The 14465-nt window shown below is 49.8% G+C and overlaps 1 long non-coding RNA gene across 5 annotated transcripts; it reads right to left on the minus strand.

Annotated features, from left to right (window-relative positions):
• Positions 1-6137: 6137 nt before the first annotated feature.
• On the minus strand, positions 6138-13830 carry LOC102550733 (uncharacterized). Of its 5 annotated transcripts, none has more exons than XR_015643034.1 (5): positions 13334-13830; positions 12856-13190; positions 11193-11322; positions 6530-6677; positions 6138-6429 (listed from the first exon to the last, which is right to left on the minus strand). It is a non-coding gene; the product is annotated as an uncharacterized LOC102550733 (long non-coding RNA). The 5 variants fall into 5 exon arrangements; XR_015643033.1 differs by having other exon boundaries at positions 12856-12961; positions 13596-13816; XR_015643036.1 differs by having other exon boundaries at positions 12856-12961; positions 13555-13769.
• Between the last annotated feature and the right edge of the window lie 635 nt (positions 13831-14465).

The following is a 14465-nucleotide window of genomic DNA, read 5'->3' on the forward strand; positions in this document are numbered from 1 at the left end:
CCTTGACCTCTGCCCTTGTGAGCACCTTAGGCTCCCTCGAGCTAAAGTTCTTGAGGCTCTTGTATCCTTGGCCTGGCCTTCTCTGGGACTGAGGCAAATCCGCAGAGTGTCAGCCTGCTGAGTTCCCACCAAAAGAGTCTGCAGAGCAAGGAGAGGCTTTGGCTAGGAGTCCTAGGCGGAGGGACTCATAGTGTGGAGGGGACTGGGGGCTCAATTAATCTGCCATTTGCTGAGCGTAGAGTCCTTTTGCAAAAGCAAAATGTGCCAGGAAGTTTTCAGGGGAATCCAGTCTGTGACTTGAACTCAAGCTTTTCCTGGGGCCTCAGGTTTTCCTTCTGGGCAACAGACACATAAGCTACTCTTCTTCCTGAGCCATAAAGCTACAGGCTGGTTTCCAGGGTCTCTTCCTTCTATAACGAGAATGGGGCTTCACCTCATGGGAGTCTTAGAGAGAGAGTCTCTATCGGGATCACTAGGCAAGGCAAGGGTTTGCGAGCTGTTGATGGGAAGAAGGAAGGCACAGGACACCGGTTGGCAAAGCATTGCCTAGCTCCTTCAGGAGTGAAGTTATGTCTCCACAGACTTAGAAGATATGGCTATTCTTGGTCAGTAACGAACCAGCCTGAGAACTGGGTCTGCAGGGTAGGCACCCAGCTGGGCTGCATGGCTAATTCTGTTTTGCTATTTCTACACACTCAGCTTTTAGAACTGCCCATCTATCCACAGGCACAAACCGGGCTGCATATGGGCTCAGCCCTCATGACACTATGTGGAGAGAGGGTCCTCTGGTGGAAGGCAGGCTGGGCCAGCAGTTGTCTTTGCCCTCACTTCCCCATTGGCTCTTTCTCTCGATGATCATGCTTGGACATCATCAAAGTTTCCAGGTGCCCCAGGGTCTCGGTGTTGCCCCCTTCTCACGGCCAGCATCTTGTCTGCCAGGCCCAAGTTTTCACACTCACTTCTGCTGTGTGTGAACTCTTTCTCTCCCCCACTAAACATTTCATGTGGCTCTGGGAAGGGAAATACCATGGGCAGTTGCTTCTCTGTAGTTGCCGAACTGAGGATACAGCGGCCTTCTCTCCCTGAGGTCGCCCGCAGCCTGTCTCCACAGTTGCCAAGGGCCCTTGGCCTTCCGTGATGTGGATTCCTGCACAGGTTCCAGGTGGCCTGCCGACATGCTGACCCTTCCCTGCCCACCATCCCCCAGACAGGCGCCTGGGGAGGAGGAAAGAAAGGACCACTTCTCCTTCACCAGGCCTCTAAAAGCATCTCGACCATTCTCTCCGTATTAATCATGGAAAAGACAGCATTCCTTAGCCAGAGAGAGAAAAGGCACTCTTTCATCTGCCCTGCTGTGTAGTCCCAAAAATACAAGCTCAGCCGCAGCTAAGCTCTGATCTTACCAGTTCTCCCGCCATCTCCGACCCCTGTATAGATTCCAGTCTTTTCACACATCCCCCTGGGGCCTAAAGACTAAGGTGACGCCACTCTTCTGAGAAAATGGTCCATGGCCTGTCCTGCTCCCCATGCAGGCCAGCGAACGGCTCTTTGGCACAGTACCCAGCTCCCCACCCACCCTGCCTGGCATCACCCTGGACTAGACTAGAACTGTTAAGTATTTCCTCATTAAAACCCTGGCAGCTGGACGCAGGCCTGCAAGCCAACGTCAATAGTTCCCACTGCCCAGGAATGTTTGGACAGATTTCTACTGTTAGGAGTTATGAAGTTGAAAGATTTTTATGGTTGGGGACCATGTTGGTGTTAGGGAGCCCATTTCTCCAGGGTCCTAAGTCTGTCTTAAGATCCTGGCAGCAGGAAGTGGAAGGGAAAGGCCCAGAAGGGGAAGCTGGAGGCCAACCAAGAAGCGAGGCTAATCAAGTTTGGCCCAGCTGCTTGGTGTGCTGTGTTAGGGACTGGGCTGGGGGTGGGGGGTGGATACCAAGGGGGCATTGGAGGCCCAGGTGAGAAAACATCAACTTCACAAACAGTAACATCAAAATGAGAGAACTCTTCAAAGTCCAAGGGACAGCCATTTGATCTTTGCTGTTTTCTGTTTCCCAAGCTGATAGGCTCAAAGCAAGACCAAGGACTCTGGAGCAGGCCTCAGGGGATGCGGATTTTGTCTAAATGATGCAAAATTCAGCATCTGTGATTCACTGTGTGGAGGACCCTAAGTTGAAGTAGAGTTTGGAGGCATTCGTGCCCAGCCATTCTGAAACTATTCCCTCTCTGTGTACTGATAGATAAACTGAGGCCCATTCACTCACTCATGCATGTACTCAACATCAAGCAGATATCGGCTGCCTATGAAAGAAGGAGCTGGTGAGGAGCCTGGCTGAGCCATTGCACGGTGCTGATGGCTATGGGGCTGGGGAACAAGCATGGCAGTGAGCAGAGGAACCAGGCCGATGATGAGGTTACAGTGCAAGTGCTGGCATGGGCAGAGGCTGTGACTGAGGAAAGCATCATGCTCCTGCAGCTGTGACAATCCAAAACTCAAGAAGGCAGCCAGTAGACGGTCTGGGGAAGAAAGTTCTCCACAGAGGCACAGTCGCTGCAAGGACCCCAGAGGAAGCAAACCTGAGAGGTCAAAATGGCAGATTGGGTATGAACAAGATGTAGAGACAGGAGCAAGTGAGGTCAGCAGGGTAAATTGTATCTGGCCATGGGGAAGGAATGTGGGATTTATTCCGGGGCAGCTTGGAGCAAGGGAGAGTGTACTGAAGAGGTAAGAAGTCCTGAGAGGATCAGATAGGGCTCCCCAGAGCATCGTTGGCTGGCATTCCTCCTTCCACAGTATTGAACTATATCTTTCCTGCCTGCCTTCACCCCATCTCTGTTACCTGTTGAAACACAGGATAGGATTGGGGTGGACAGAGTTACTTCTTTGGCTGTGGGATTAATGGGGAATGTGGAGTTAATAGATCTCAGTGTATAACAGGACCTATGTAGCATCGGGCTCAGAGAGGGAAGGGCCTGCCCAAGGTCATCACTCACATGAACACATTCCAGGCAGAACAGGGACCAGACTCAGCTCTTCTCCAGACTTCTTGTCTTCCTGTTGCCTCATAGGAGCTGATTGCCACACACTATGACCTCAACCAAAAGCCATCAAGCAGGGCGATCAGGAGTCCAGAGTAGAGGAGATGGGAAGCAAAGAACCAAGTGGCCTTGTTATAGAAATCAGGAGGACAGCCAAGAGTCCCTGCAGATCCTCACCATTGGACAGATATCAGTGAGTGTTTACTTTTCTATTTTAGAGAAGTCAGAACTTAGACAGTGGCCAATGTCTATAATCCCAGTACCTGGGAAGCTGAGGCAGGGAGGTTAGAAGACCATCCTGGGCTACAGAGTAAGACTGTCTCGGGGGTGGGGGTGGGTAAAGTAGGAGGGGGAGGGGGAGGGAGGGAGGGAGGGAGAGCTGGGGAGCAGGGTTATCTAAGCTCATAATTGTTCTGTAGCGTAGTAGAAAACCCTCCGCCTATGTCTCACCCCCTGAACTTAGTCATCAATGAGCGTTTTGATGTAGCACAGCTCTAACAGACCAAAAAGGAGCACAGTGTAGCTTTTACGAAAGCTATCATTTTAGGTTTGGCTCTCTCTCTAGGCAGAAACAGAGACCGATAAAGGAAGGAGTTGGCCTTCCATGCTAGCAGTGGGGCAAGGTTCTCAGTAAGTGACCCAGCAGTTACACAAGACCCCATACTTAGAAAGGTTTCCATTTCTTTATAATCTGCGAACAAGGAGCCCAGTGCTTTCCCTTTGCACTGGGCGATTACTTTGGTAGCTGGTCTTCCCGTAGCTTGGGTAAGAACCGCAATACTGTGAGATCTTGCATGTGACTTTAATCTCTCTGTGCCTCAGTTTCTTGGGATGTAACTACAGCATGCTCCTTGTAGGATCCTAGGGACAAGCTCATGAGATCTCTGGGGCCCTCGGATAAGTGTGTGTCCCCTTGGGTCATTTGCTGCATCTTCTTCCCCTGCTTAGCTTGCTCTCAGACAAGCCCTCTTTCATTCCGGTTAGAAGAGCCCCTGGTGCCATCTTCCCTGTACCTTCCCCTACATGCTGGTATGCTTACAAGGCTCTGCTCCCACTTCAGCTTGTGATATGGAGGTCTGCTTCTCCTGTGAACCGCCGTGAAATTTCAAAATCAAGAGTTGGGGGCTGGAGAGATGGCTCAGAGGTTAAGAGCACTGACTGCTCTTCCAAAGGTCCTGAGTTCAGTTCCCAGCAACCACATGGTGGCTCACAACCATCTGTAGTGGGACCCGATGCCCTCTTCTGGTATGAGGACAGCTACAGTGTACTTATAGAAAAAATAAAATCAAGAGCTGAGAGACTGAGATAGGAACAGTCACTACTGTCTGAGTGAAGAGACCTTTTAAAGGTTCTTGTAGAGGCCTGGGAGATGGTTCAGTTGGTAAGGTACTTGCTTCACAATCGTAAGTGCCCGAGTTCAGACCTTCAGTGCTCAATCAAAAAGCTCAGCGGTGCAGTGCTGTAGTCAACACTGGGAAGAGACAAGAGGATCCGTGGGCTTACAGGCCTGCCAGTCTAGATGAACCAGTGAGTTCTAGGTCCAGGGAGAAGCCACTTGTCATAAATAAGGTAGAAAATGATTGGGGAAGGAACTCAGAGACAACCGCTGGCCTTATACTCATGTGCACCCATACATGATCGCACGAACACAAACACTGAGCTCTCACAGCCGGGCAGTGATGCATGCCTGCCCTCCTAGCTTGTGGAGGGAGGATCAGGAGTTCAAAGCTAGCTTTAACTGCATAGTGAGTTTGAGGCCAGCTTGGGCTACACAAGACCCTACCTCAAATAAACAAACAAGCATCACCCCCAAACTCAAAATACTCCTGTTAGCTAGGAAGAGTGGTGTGGGACCGTGGAAGGCAGCCTGGTTCCTGATTGAGCTAAGGCTAGAAACCCTGGAGACCCTGAAGGGACAGTAGGCATTCTGCCTGACTCCCAGGAAACCAGGCCAGTCCCTAGCTGCAGCCCTCCATAGATTTATGGCCATCAGTCATATAAGGACAACGCCTAAGCCCCTCCACAGATAGAGTACATGACCACAGGTCACATAGGCTCAAGACAGATCTCCATTATAATGAGGTACCTAAAGGCCTGGAGGCTTAGCCAATGAACCTCTCTTCCCAGACACTCTTCCCTGCAAAAGGTATTTAATCTCAGGCCCACTCTGAGAAGTGGGGTATGAGTTTATTCATCCACTTTCCGTCATGACAATAAATGCCTTAAAACCATGGACTGCCTCTTTTCATTGGGATCTGCCATGGGGAGTCACAGAAAAGGCCTTCACCTACAGAATTGCATCTAATCTCCTGTAGAAGGCCTCTATGCTCCTAGCCATGGCCGCCACCAAGCCAAGTTCAAGCCCAAGCTCAAACCAGTTGCCTCAAGCCAAGGACTCTCTCCCTGGGGGACCAGCTGGGGCTCCCCCATTTCCCCCTCAGCCCAAGGCCAGATCCAGCCCTCGGGGGCCCCACTCCCATTCTCAGCTCTTCTGCAGCATCCAGGGATGCCTGGGTGTCTGAGAGCCAGAGAACCAGACAGTCCAGGTCTCCTTGCAGGCCCGGGGACCCTACTCGCACCTCAAACTGTGCTTCCCCATCCTGAAGCTACCCCGTGGCTTCCCTACAGCCCAATACCTGCCTGGCGACAGCAGTGCGGTCCAACTTTTCTCATCCTGACTCCCAGAACAGCTGAGCCCTGTGGCAGAGCAGACTCGGGATTCCACTAACCCTACATAGTAGTATGTGCTTATGGTCTCAGCTATTCAAGAGGCTGTGGGCAGGAGGATCATTTGAGCTCAGGGGTTCAAGACCAGACTGGACCACATGGCATGATCTCACCTCTGAATAAACAGGCATATGAAAAGCCGTCGTTCAATAGAGTCATAATCTCCTCAAGGGACTTTCTGACATCAAACAAGACCAGAAGAGCAGAATCCTGAGTCACCAGCAATGAGAGGAACCGAAGGAAACATCACTGGTCCTATTGTTTGGGCTTGAGTGCCAGCATGGTGCATAGCCAGCTTCTCTGCCCACACCTAAGGAAACCCCCACTCTGCACTCTGCTCCCTGTAGGAATTTTCCCCCCAACAGCTGTGATTTTCAGGGTGTTTTATTTTTTAATTTCACCTTGAAAGGACAGCAGCATCCATGGGTTCCAAGAACTTATTAAACCTTACAAAACTTCCATGTTCCAACCAACGTGTGGCATGCTTCTCGATGTTTGTAGTGCTGCCCTGTTCCTCTTGGAGGACGTCAAAGGCTGTTTCTTTACTGAAATAAACAAGGACTGGATGGAGGGCGAAGCAGGAGCTTGCAGAGTGGAAAAGAAAATCACATTTTTCTTCTAAAAGGATCCAGGCCAGTTACTGTACAAATGGCTTCTGATCTGGAACACAAATGTTGCAGAAGTTAAGGATAATGGCTGTGAGTGTGTATTGGGGGTAGGGGGGTTGATTGGTCCCTGCACTCTGGGTTCCAGGGCTCACATCTGGATGGTTGAGTGTACAGGTCTAGGGAAAGTTGTATCCATATGGCTGAGCGGGGTGGCTGGACAGGCTGGGCCCAACTGCAGCCTCTTCACAAAGTTGCCACGTAGATAAGTCTCTCCCATGCTTCAGTCTCCTTGCCTGTAGACTAGGGAGAATGGTGGTGAGGATTAAACCAGTTAATGCAGGCTCAGTTGCTCGGTCCAGCAGCTGATACATATACAAACTGTACAAGTGGTAGCTGCCATGATCACTTATGAAAACACACAATGAACAATCAAATTCCCTCCCCCAACGTCTCACCAAACTGGACAAGTTCTATATTTTGGTCCTTCCATTTGGGAAAACAAACAGATTCACTGGAAAGGAAGGAGGCCCTTGGTTCTTTAGTCCAGGCAAGGCCCCAAGAGTGAGAAGCAGATGGACTTTGTGTGGTCTACTGCTCGGGAGTGAAGATATAGGTTAAGAGCTACACAGAGCCTTAGTTAGGGTTTCTATTGCTATGATAAAACCACACAGCCAAAGAAACTTGGGGAAGAAAGGGTTTGTTTCATCTTACTCTTCCAGGTAACAATCCATCACTGAGGGAGTTCAGGGCACGAATTTAAGCAGGGCAGGAACCTAGAGGCAGGAACTGAAGTCGAGGCTATGGTGGAGTGCTGCTTACTGGCTTGCTCAGGTTGCTTTCTTACAGTACCCAGGGCCACCAGCTCAGGGTAGCACTGCTCACAGTGGGCTGAGCCCTCCCGCAGCAATCATTAATCAAGAAAACACACCACAGGCCAATCTGGCAGGGGGAATTTTCTCAAGTGAGATTCCCTCCTTTCTCATGACTTTGGCTTGTGTCAAGTTGACATAAAACTAGATAGCACACACAGAGAGCTCCAAAGCTCCCTCCTCCAGCCTGGATCCCCTGGTTAGCCTCTAATAAGATTAAGTATTCCTGGGGTTGGGGATTTGGCTCAGTGGTAGAGCGCTTGCCTAGCAACCGCAAGGCCCTGGGTTCGGTCCCCAGCTCCGGAAAAAAAAAAAAAAAAAGAAGATTAAGTATTCCCAAGCCTTCATGTGTAAAATGGAAAAATGAAGGAATCTTCGGTAGGTAGCACCTATGATTTGTACGAAGTAAAATCCTCCTGAAAATGGTCACCTTGGATGTCTTGCAACACCTCTTGGTAGGGTTATGCCAGAGGCTCAAGCTTGGAGGAACATGTAGGTGAGGAGAGAGGGAGAAGCCAGCGCCAGAGGAGGGTGCTCCTGTTGTGAGGGAAGCATCAGAGTCTGGGAGCTGGACTCCAGATCCTCCTGCACTGTGTATTAGAGGGGAGAAGGAAAGGGGTTTCCCAGGAAGGGGCCAAGCAGCCAGAAATCGATAGCAAGACAGGGAAGGGACAAGTCCTAGAATGAGTCTGGCCCCTCATTTTGCAGATACTGGGTGGGTCCTGTCCGTCGGCCAGTGGTAAAGGAGCATTTTCATGGAAACAGGCGAGGCCAGGCTGGAGGAATTCAGCCCTCTTCCTAGACTGCCATGGTCCTCACCAAAACAACTCAGGACCCAGAGCACTCCCTAGGAACAGCTCTCCCTAGCTCCACCTTGCCCTACTTATCTCCTGATCTGCATTTGCTGGCTGCCTACCAAAGAGCTGGCTTCCTGTGTGAGCTGCCTGTTAACCCCGCCCTTCCTCAGAAGATGTAACATCTGGGGAAGAAGCCTGGGCCTTCAGGGCTACCTGTGTACTCTCTGGGCACAGCACCATGCCTCAGCAGAACTTGCTGAAACAATGATTTTACAGATGGATGGAAGCAAAAGCCCACCTCAGTGGCAACAGTGAAAGAGAGAAGAGAAAGGTGTTTTAAGTGAGCACAGGCTCAGTTCATAAATGTGGGCACCATTTCTCTCTCCTTTCTGAAATATTACCAAATATGGAAGCCAGGCATCCTGGTACATTTGTATGATCTGCAAACCTAGGAGGTAGAAGCAAGAAAATCAAGAGCTTTACTTGATACTATATATACTATGGTTGATATTATAGCAAGTTTGAGGCCAATCTGGGCTGTTTGAGACTCTGTTTCAAAAACAAAAATAAATGCGAAGAAGCAAAATTTAAACGACACACATAAAACAAGACAAACGAAGAAGCAAGCCAAATAGAACACCCCAAGTACTTGATAGGTGCCTGCCCCGACATCAGGCATGGGAACGGCACCCTGAACAAGGCGGAGAGGGCACCTGACTTCATGGGATTTGTGTTCTCCATGTTTATCATGGAATATTCAGGAGAAGGGAAGCACCAGGGCTTTATACCCACAAACGGTGTTAGGTGGGTGGAAAGGGGTGGTCTTGCCACATGCTGAGGACCTGAGGAGGCTGAGAAATGCACCCTGTCGTGCTTCTGAGGGTCATGTTTCTGTCAGAGGGCAGAGTGCATGCTTGGGTCAGCTGGGAACCTTAACTAGGGTAGGTCAAGGGTCACCTTTACACGTTCAAAAGGAAGGACATGCATCCCAGACAAGCTCTGCCGTAGATTAGAGGGGCAGAGTCTGGGAAGGGAGGAAATTGCTCCAGCTTGTTAAAAGGCAGAGCAGGAGACAGACCCAGGGTCCTGGCACTTGTTCAACTCCTGTTACTAGTCCTGTCTAGTCAGGAATCAGAAGCACCCTAAAAAGCAGCTCCTCACAGAGCTTGTCCAGACTGGAGGCTGCTTTCTTTGTTTCGGGCAAAACCTAGAATGGGCTCAGGGCAGGCACTTAATGTCTGTGATTCGGGGATGCTGGCTAATGCACACAGGATGACCAAGGAAATGAGAAATTGACCCTAGGTACCACTGCTGTCTGGCTCCTTGGGGACAATACTTGCTTCCTCCCAAATCAAGACTGATGAAGACCTAATCAAGCTTACCATGTGACAGTCACATACTAAATTAGCAGTCAATTTCCTCAAAGTTTCGTCTTTGCGGGCTAGGGAGACGGCTCAGTGTTTGCCGTGCAATCATAAATGCCTGAGTTCAGATCTTCAGCACCCACTGTGTGCATTCGTAACCCGGTGCTGGTGGAGGTTGGGGGTAGGGGACAGAATGGACAGGTAGATCCCTGGAGGATTGGCCAACCAACTAAGCTGCAGCGATGAAGAGATCCAGAGAGATCCTGTCTCAAAAAATAAGGTGGACTGTGGTTGAGGAAGACATCTGATGTCAACTCTGGCCCCCAGACACAGGGGCACATACCTTCATGAACACGTATGCACATGTGCATTCCAAAAAATAAATTCATCCCTGCAACCGCTGTGCCCATTTTATAGAGGAGGAAGCTACGACTTGGGGTACTAAACAACCCCATTAAGGAAGGGCAGGAGAAGGGGTGAGTTTATGGAGAAACTCAGGCCCCAATGGAAGGGCTGAGGGTACAGAGGTTACATAGCATGTTGTGCAGAGTAAGGCCACTCTGCAGTGGTCTATGTCACCTAGAGGCACAGGGAAGGACAAATGGTCTCTTGCCAGAGTAGCTGTGCCTGGCCTCCCACTGCAAAGCCCCTTCACTTTCTCTGGCTCACATGGATCTCCCAGGCTGCTAGTGAAGTGTGTGTGTGTGTGTGTGTGTGTGTGTGTGTGTGTACGCGTACGCGCATGCGTGTATGCTCCCGCTTACTTGTGTGCATTCTTCTCATTTTACCAAGAGGAGAACTAGGCTAGGAGAAGGGAAGTCTCTAAGACCATGGTGGGAACTGAGGGCTGAGTCGTGGTTGCCTCATTCCTGGGCTGCTGCTCTCACTTACCCTCTCTCACCCATTTCTCAAGCATCCATGGAGAAAGTCTGAGGTCACTGGCCTATGTCTTCTGACTCCCTGTTATGGGTTATATTTAGTTTCCTCTTGCAAGAATTTCTCCCTGGCAAGGTATGAACAGCATCGCCCCCTCCTCTTAAAGTTCCAACAAAAACCAAGGAGTTTACTAGACTTACATGAGTGAGACTTACTCAGGGGAGCATGGGGAACCCCAAAGTAACTGCACTGGAGAGTTGAGGCCCAGGATGAATGGCAGGCTTCCCCTATAGATGGAGTTCCCCTTGGCTAATCTTCCTCAGCCTCTACCTGAACTTGGCCCAAGGTCATGTGCAGTTAGGACAGAATTGCATGGGAATGACTGGGAGGAATGGATGGAATCTCAGGAGAGGATCCTTCTCTGAGGGAATGCAAGGCCCATTGGTGAGGGTCTCTTGCAAGCAGACACAGATGTTCTGACAAAGATGGCGGCTGCTTTGCTTTGCATCCTCTGTGTTTCTCCCAATCATACAGTGCAGTGCAGTGTCTGTAAACGTGAGATTATCTGGATATGGTTGAGTCTGGCCTGTGAGACGAAGATACTGTTGCATTGGATTGGTGGCTGCAGGGCTAATCCAGCATGACTAGTGTGATTATTGTCTTTACAGAAGAGTAAAGCTATGATTCGAGGATAGGGTTGCACAGGGAGGATGCCATAGAGCAACAGAGGCAGAGACACTGAGGAGAGGCTGAGACATCCCGTTTATAAAACCATCTGATGGCAGCCCACATAAACTAGTACCCCCGTGTGAAGGTCAATGTCCAACAGTCGACTTGACAGGATCTAGAAGACGAATGGGCATGTCTATGAGGGAGTTTCTAGCTCCCATGTGAGGTGGGAAAACCTACCTCAAATGTGGGCAGTGCCATTCCAGACTGCAGAAAGGGGAAGGCAGCCGAGTACCAGAACACACGGATGTTTTCTGACTGTTGGATGTGATGTGTCTGGCTGCTTCAAGCATCTGCTGCCACCGCTCTCCTGCCATTATAGACCATAGCCATAAGCCAAAACAAAGCCATGCTTTTGCTGGACATTTTGTATGAAAAGAGTAAGTAACAATAATCTGGCCCCTAACTTTTCCACCTGGTAACCATTGTGAGCTGCCAGTGTCACAGGCCCTGAGACACTGATGTCATGAGATTACCCCACCCTGAGCAAAGCCAAGAACCAGATTGATTCCTCATTCCTTATTTAGTCCCACTGTGTGCAAGGTCTCAGCCAGCCTCTTGTATGGTGGGAGGCCAGAGACCAGGAGAATGAAGATATTGCTCTGATCACAGCAGGTGATGACTGTGCAGCTTGCCCAGAAAGGGAGTAGAAAGCTCCAATGTTTGGGAAGGGGCTGTGGAGGCCTCATGGAAAAATATAAACAGAACTCCAAAAAGATAGGCAAGACTTTACTAAGCAAAGATAATATGGATCATTAAATATATACCCCACTGTGTGCTCTTCATTTGCTGCTCACTGTATCCTGACTGTGCACACTAGACTCACACTGTGGCTTCCATACTACAGCTGAGGGTCATAGACCCAGAGAGCTTAAGGACTGGCCCCCGAGAACAGAGCTGGTAAGGCTCTGATGTCAACACAGTCTTCTCATAATTCCAACCCTGGGAGGAATGCAAAAACAGATTCCTAAGACAGGAGTGTCAAGGGCATTTGGGGAAGGTGGGTAGTTTTCCAAGGCAGTGGGTTTGGGGGAGAGAGACAAAGGAGAAGCGAGCATTCTCCAAGGAGCCGGAAGGCTCTGCTGCAGTCTTGGCTTGGCGTGCGTTTAAGCGTTCTAGCACAGTACGGTAATTAAGCCTGTGGGCTGTGCTGAGGGGGGCTGTATCTCCAGTGTGATTCCGGATGGCATGCTGCACTCACCAGAAGGGCTTCCTTTATGCTGCAGTAAATAAGCATTTGAACTTCCTAATGGCCCTAACATCCAGGCTTATGCCTCACTGGGGTTGCATAACCAGCAAGGCTCAGCTGAGAGCTTTCTCTCTCCTCTGCCCTGGCCTCACTGGGACTCAGTCCCTGGGAAGGAGAGTGCTGGGCAATCTCACAATATGAATTCTGTGTTCTAGCCCTGAATCAATGTGCAGTTGAGAAAGGGTTGAAACTTACCATGAGACCTTACCAGACACACACACACACACACACACACACACACACACACACACACACACACAGCCAAAGATGGTGTCTTTTCCAGGAGCCACAGAGGCAGAGAGCCAGAGAGTCCACTCAGATACAGTAACCAAGATACATACAGTGGAACCTCATCCTACCCCTGCTGATTTCATGGCGGACTCAGTTCATCACTGCTGGACCACCAGCAACCCCTCACATCCATGTATGTTCCAATGCAATATGGAGGCTGGAGCTCCTTATGAGACAGCCACTTTGCTTTTGAGATGAGGTCCCTGACTGGCCTGGAGATGGCCATGTGGAAGCGAGGCTGTCTGTCTCTCTTCTGCCAGTGCTGGGATCACAATGAGATGGACCTTAGGTCCCTGTTCTTACCCAACAAACCATCTCTGCGGATCCCGTTTCTCTCTTTTTCCGAAGTGGTGAGAGAGCAGCTCGATCCTCAGTTCTTGGGATAGCAGCAGCTGCTAGCTGGCAGTTCCTAGCATAATTAGGTTCATGTTGCTTTTACTGTCAATCTTTATCTGATCACAATAGCAATAAGTAACTTCTTTTGAGAAAAGGAATATAATGTAGCTGGGGATGGTAGGGGGCAAACGCCTTTAATCCCAGCACTTGGGAGGCAGGGGTAGGTAGATCTCCAAGTTTGAGGACAGCTTGGTCTACAGAGGGAGTTCCAGGACAGCCAGGGCTACACAGAGAAACCTTGACTGGAAAATGAAACAAAACAAAACAAAACAAACAAAAAAAAAAAGAATTTAGTGTAAGTAAATAAAACACAAAGAGAAAGTGTGCTTTAGTTAGAAGGTTGGGGTTCGGGGCTGGGGATTTAGCTCAGTGGTAGAGCGCTTACCTAGGAAGCGCAAGGCCCTGGGTTCGGTCCCCAGCTCCGAAAAAAAAGAACAAAAAAAAAAAAAAAAAAAAAAAAAAAAGAAGGTTGGGGTTCAAATCCTGACTTCTGACTTTAAGCATGTAATTGAAACTCTTGAAGCTCTAGTTTTCTATGTACAAAGATGTCAGTCATAGGAGTAACCATATCACAGGGCGGTTAGGAAATGCTGGTTAAACTCTTACCAATTGCCTGATGCACTAAATTCTCAGATGGGAGGACTTACCCCTCCCTGGCCTCAGTTTCTCTGGTTCTGAAGTAGATTCAGAGGATCATCTATGGAAGTCTTAGCTACAGTAAATTCAGATCCTTGAAGGCTGGAATAGTTGGACTCCATAGGCAGAGAGAGGACCCCAGAGAACCCAGGGATCTCTCCCTCCTTCCCTTGCCCTGTGCCTCCCTGCAGGTGCTGCCCCTTGGGCTCTGGCTCACAGCTGTGTTTGCTCTGCTGAGCGAAAGCCTTAATCATGTTTATGAACAGGAGAAAGAGGGTGACCCCCCCAGCCCCTGGAAAGCCTTATTCTAGAAGCCTGGCCAAGAAAAGGCTCCTTGTGTCTGGGTGGGGCAAGCCATGCATTCCTAGGTCCAACTGCTTGGCTGATTGGCTCCTGGCATGCTGCTGAGGGCCCTTATGCATAGAACAGGGGGCACAGGGCAACCTTATTATGATCTCTGCTTCTCATGAGGCTCTGCTGGGACTGGGGGTGGGGGATGGCACCACAGCAGCCTGGGTAGGACTTGAGTTTCCACCTTAGGAGGTAGCTAAGCTGTGCTTAGCTCAGTTCTGCTTTGGTGTTTAGGGGCTTGCTCTGGCACCTCAGGCCACAGAGAGAGACATGGCTTGAGAAGATAGAAAAGCATTCTGCCCCCTTTGCCTTTATTTCTCTCACTCTCCCTTCAAACTAGCCCCTGACCCTCTAGAGCAGTGACGCTGGAACTTCCTAACGCTGTGACCCTTTAATACAGTTCTTTATGTTGCATAAAATTACTCTGTTGCTACTTCATAGCCGTAACTTTGCTACTGTTACGAATCGTAATGCAAAGATCTGATATACAGAGTATCTGATATGTGACCCTAAAGGGATGGTGACCCACA

Source organism: Rattus norvegicus, chromosome 18, assembly GCF_021556685.1.
Source record: "Rattus norvegicus strain SHRSP/BbbUtx chromosome 18, alternate assembly SHRSP_T2T, whole genome shotgun sequence".
In the NCBI taxonomy this organism is placed as follows: domain Eukaryota; kingdom Metazoa; phylum Chordata; class Mammalia; order Rodentia; family Muridae; genus Rattus; species Rattus norvegicus.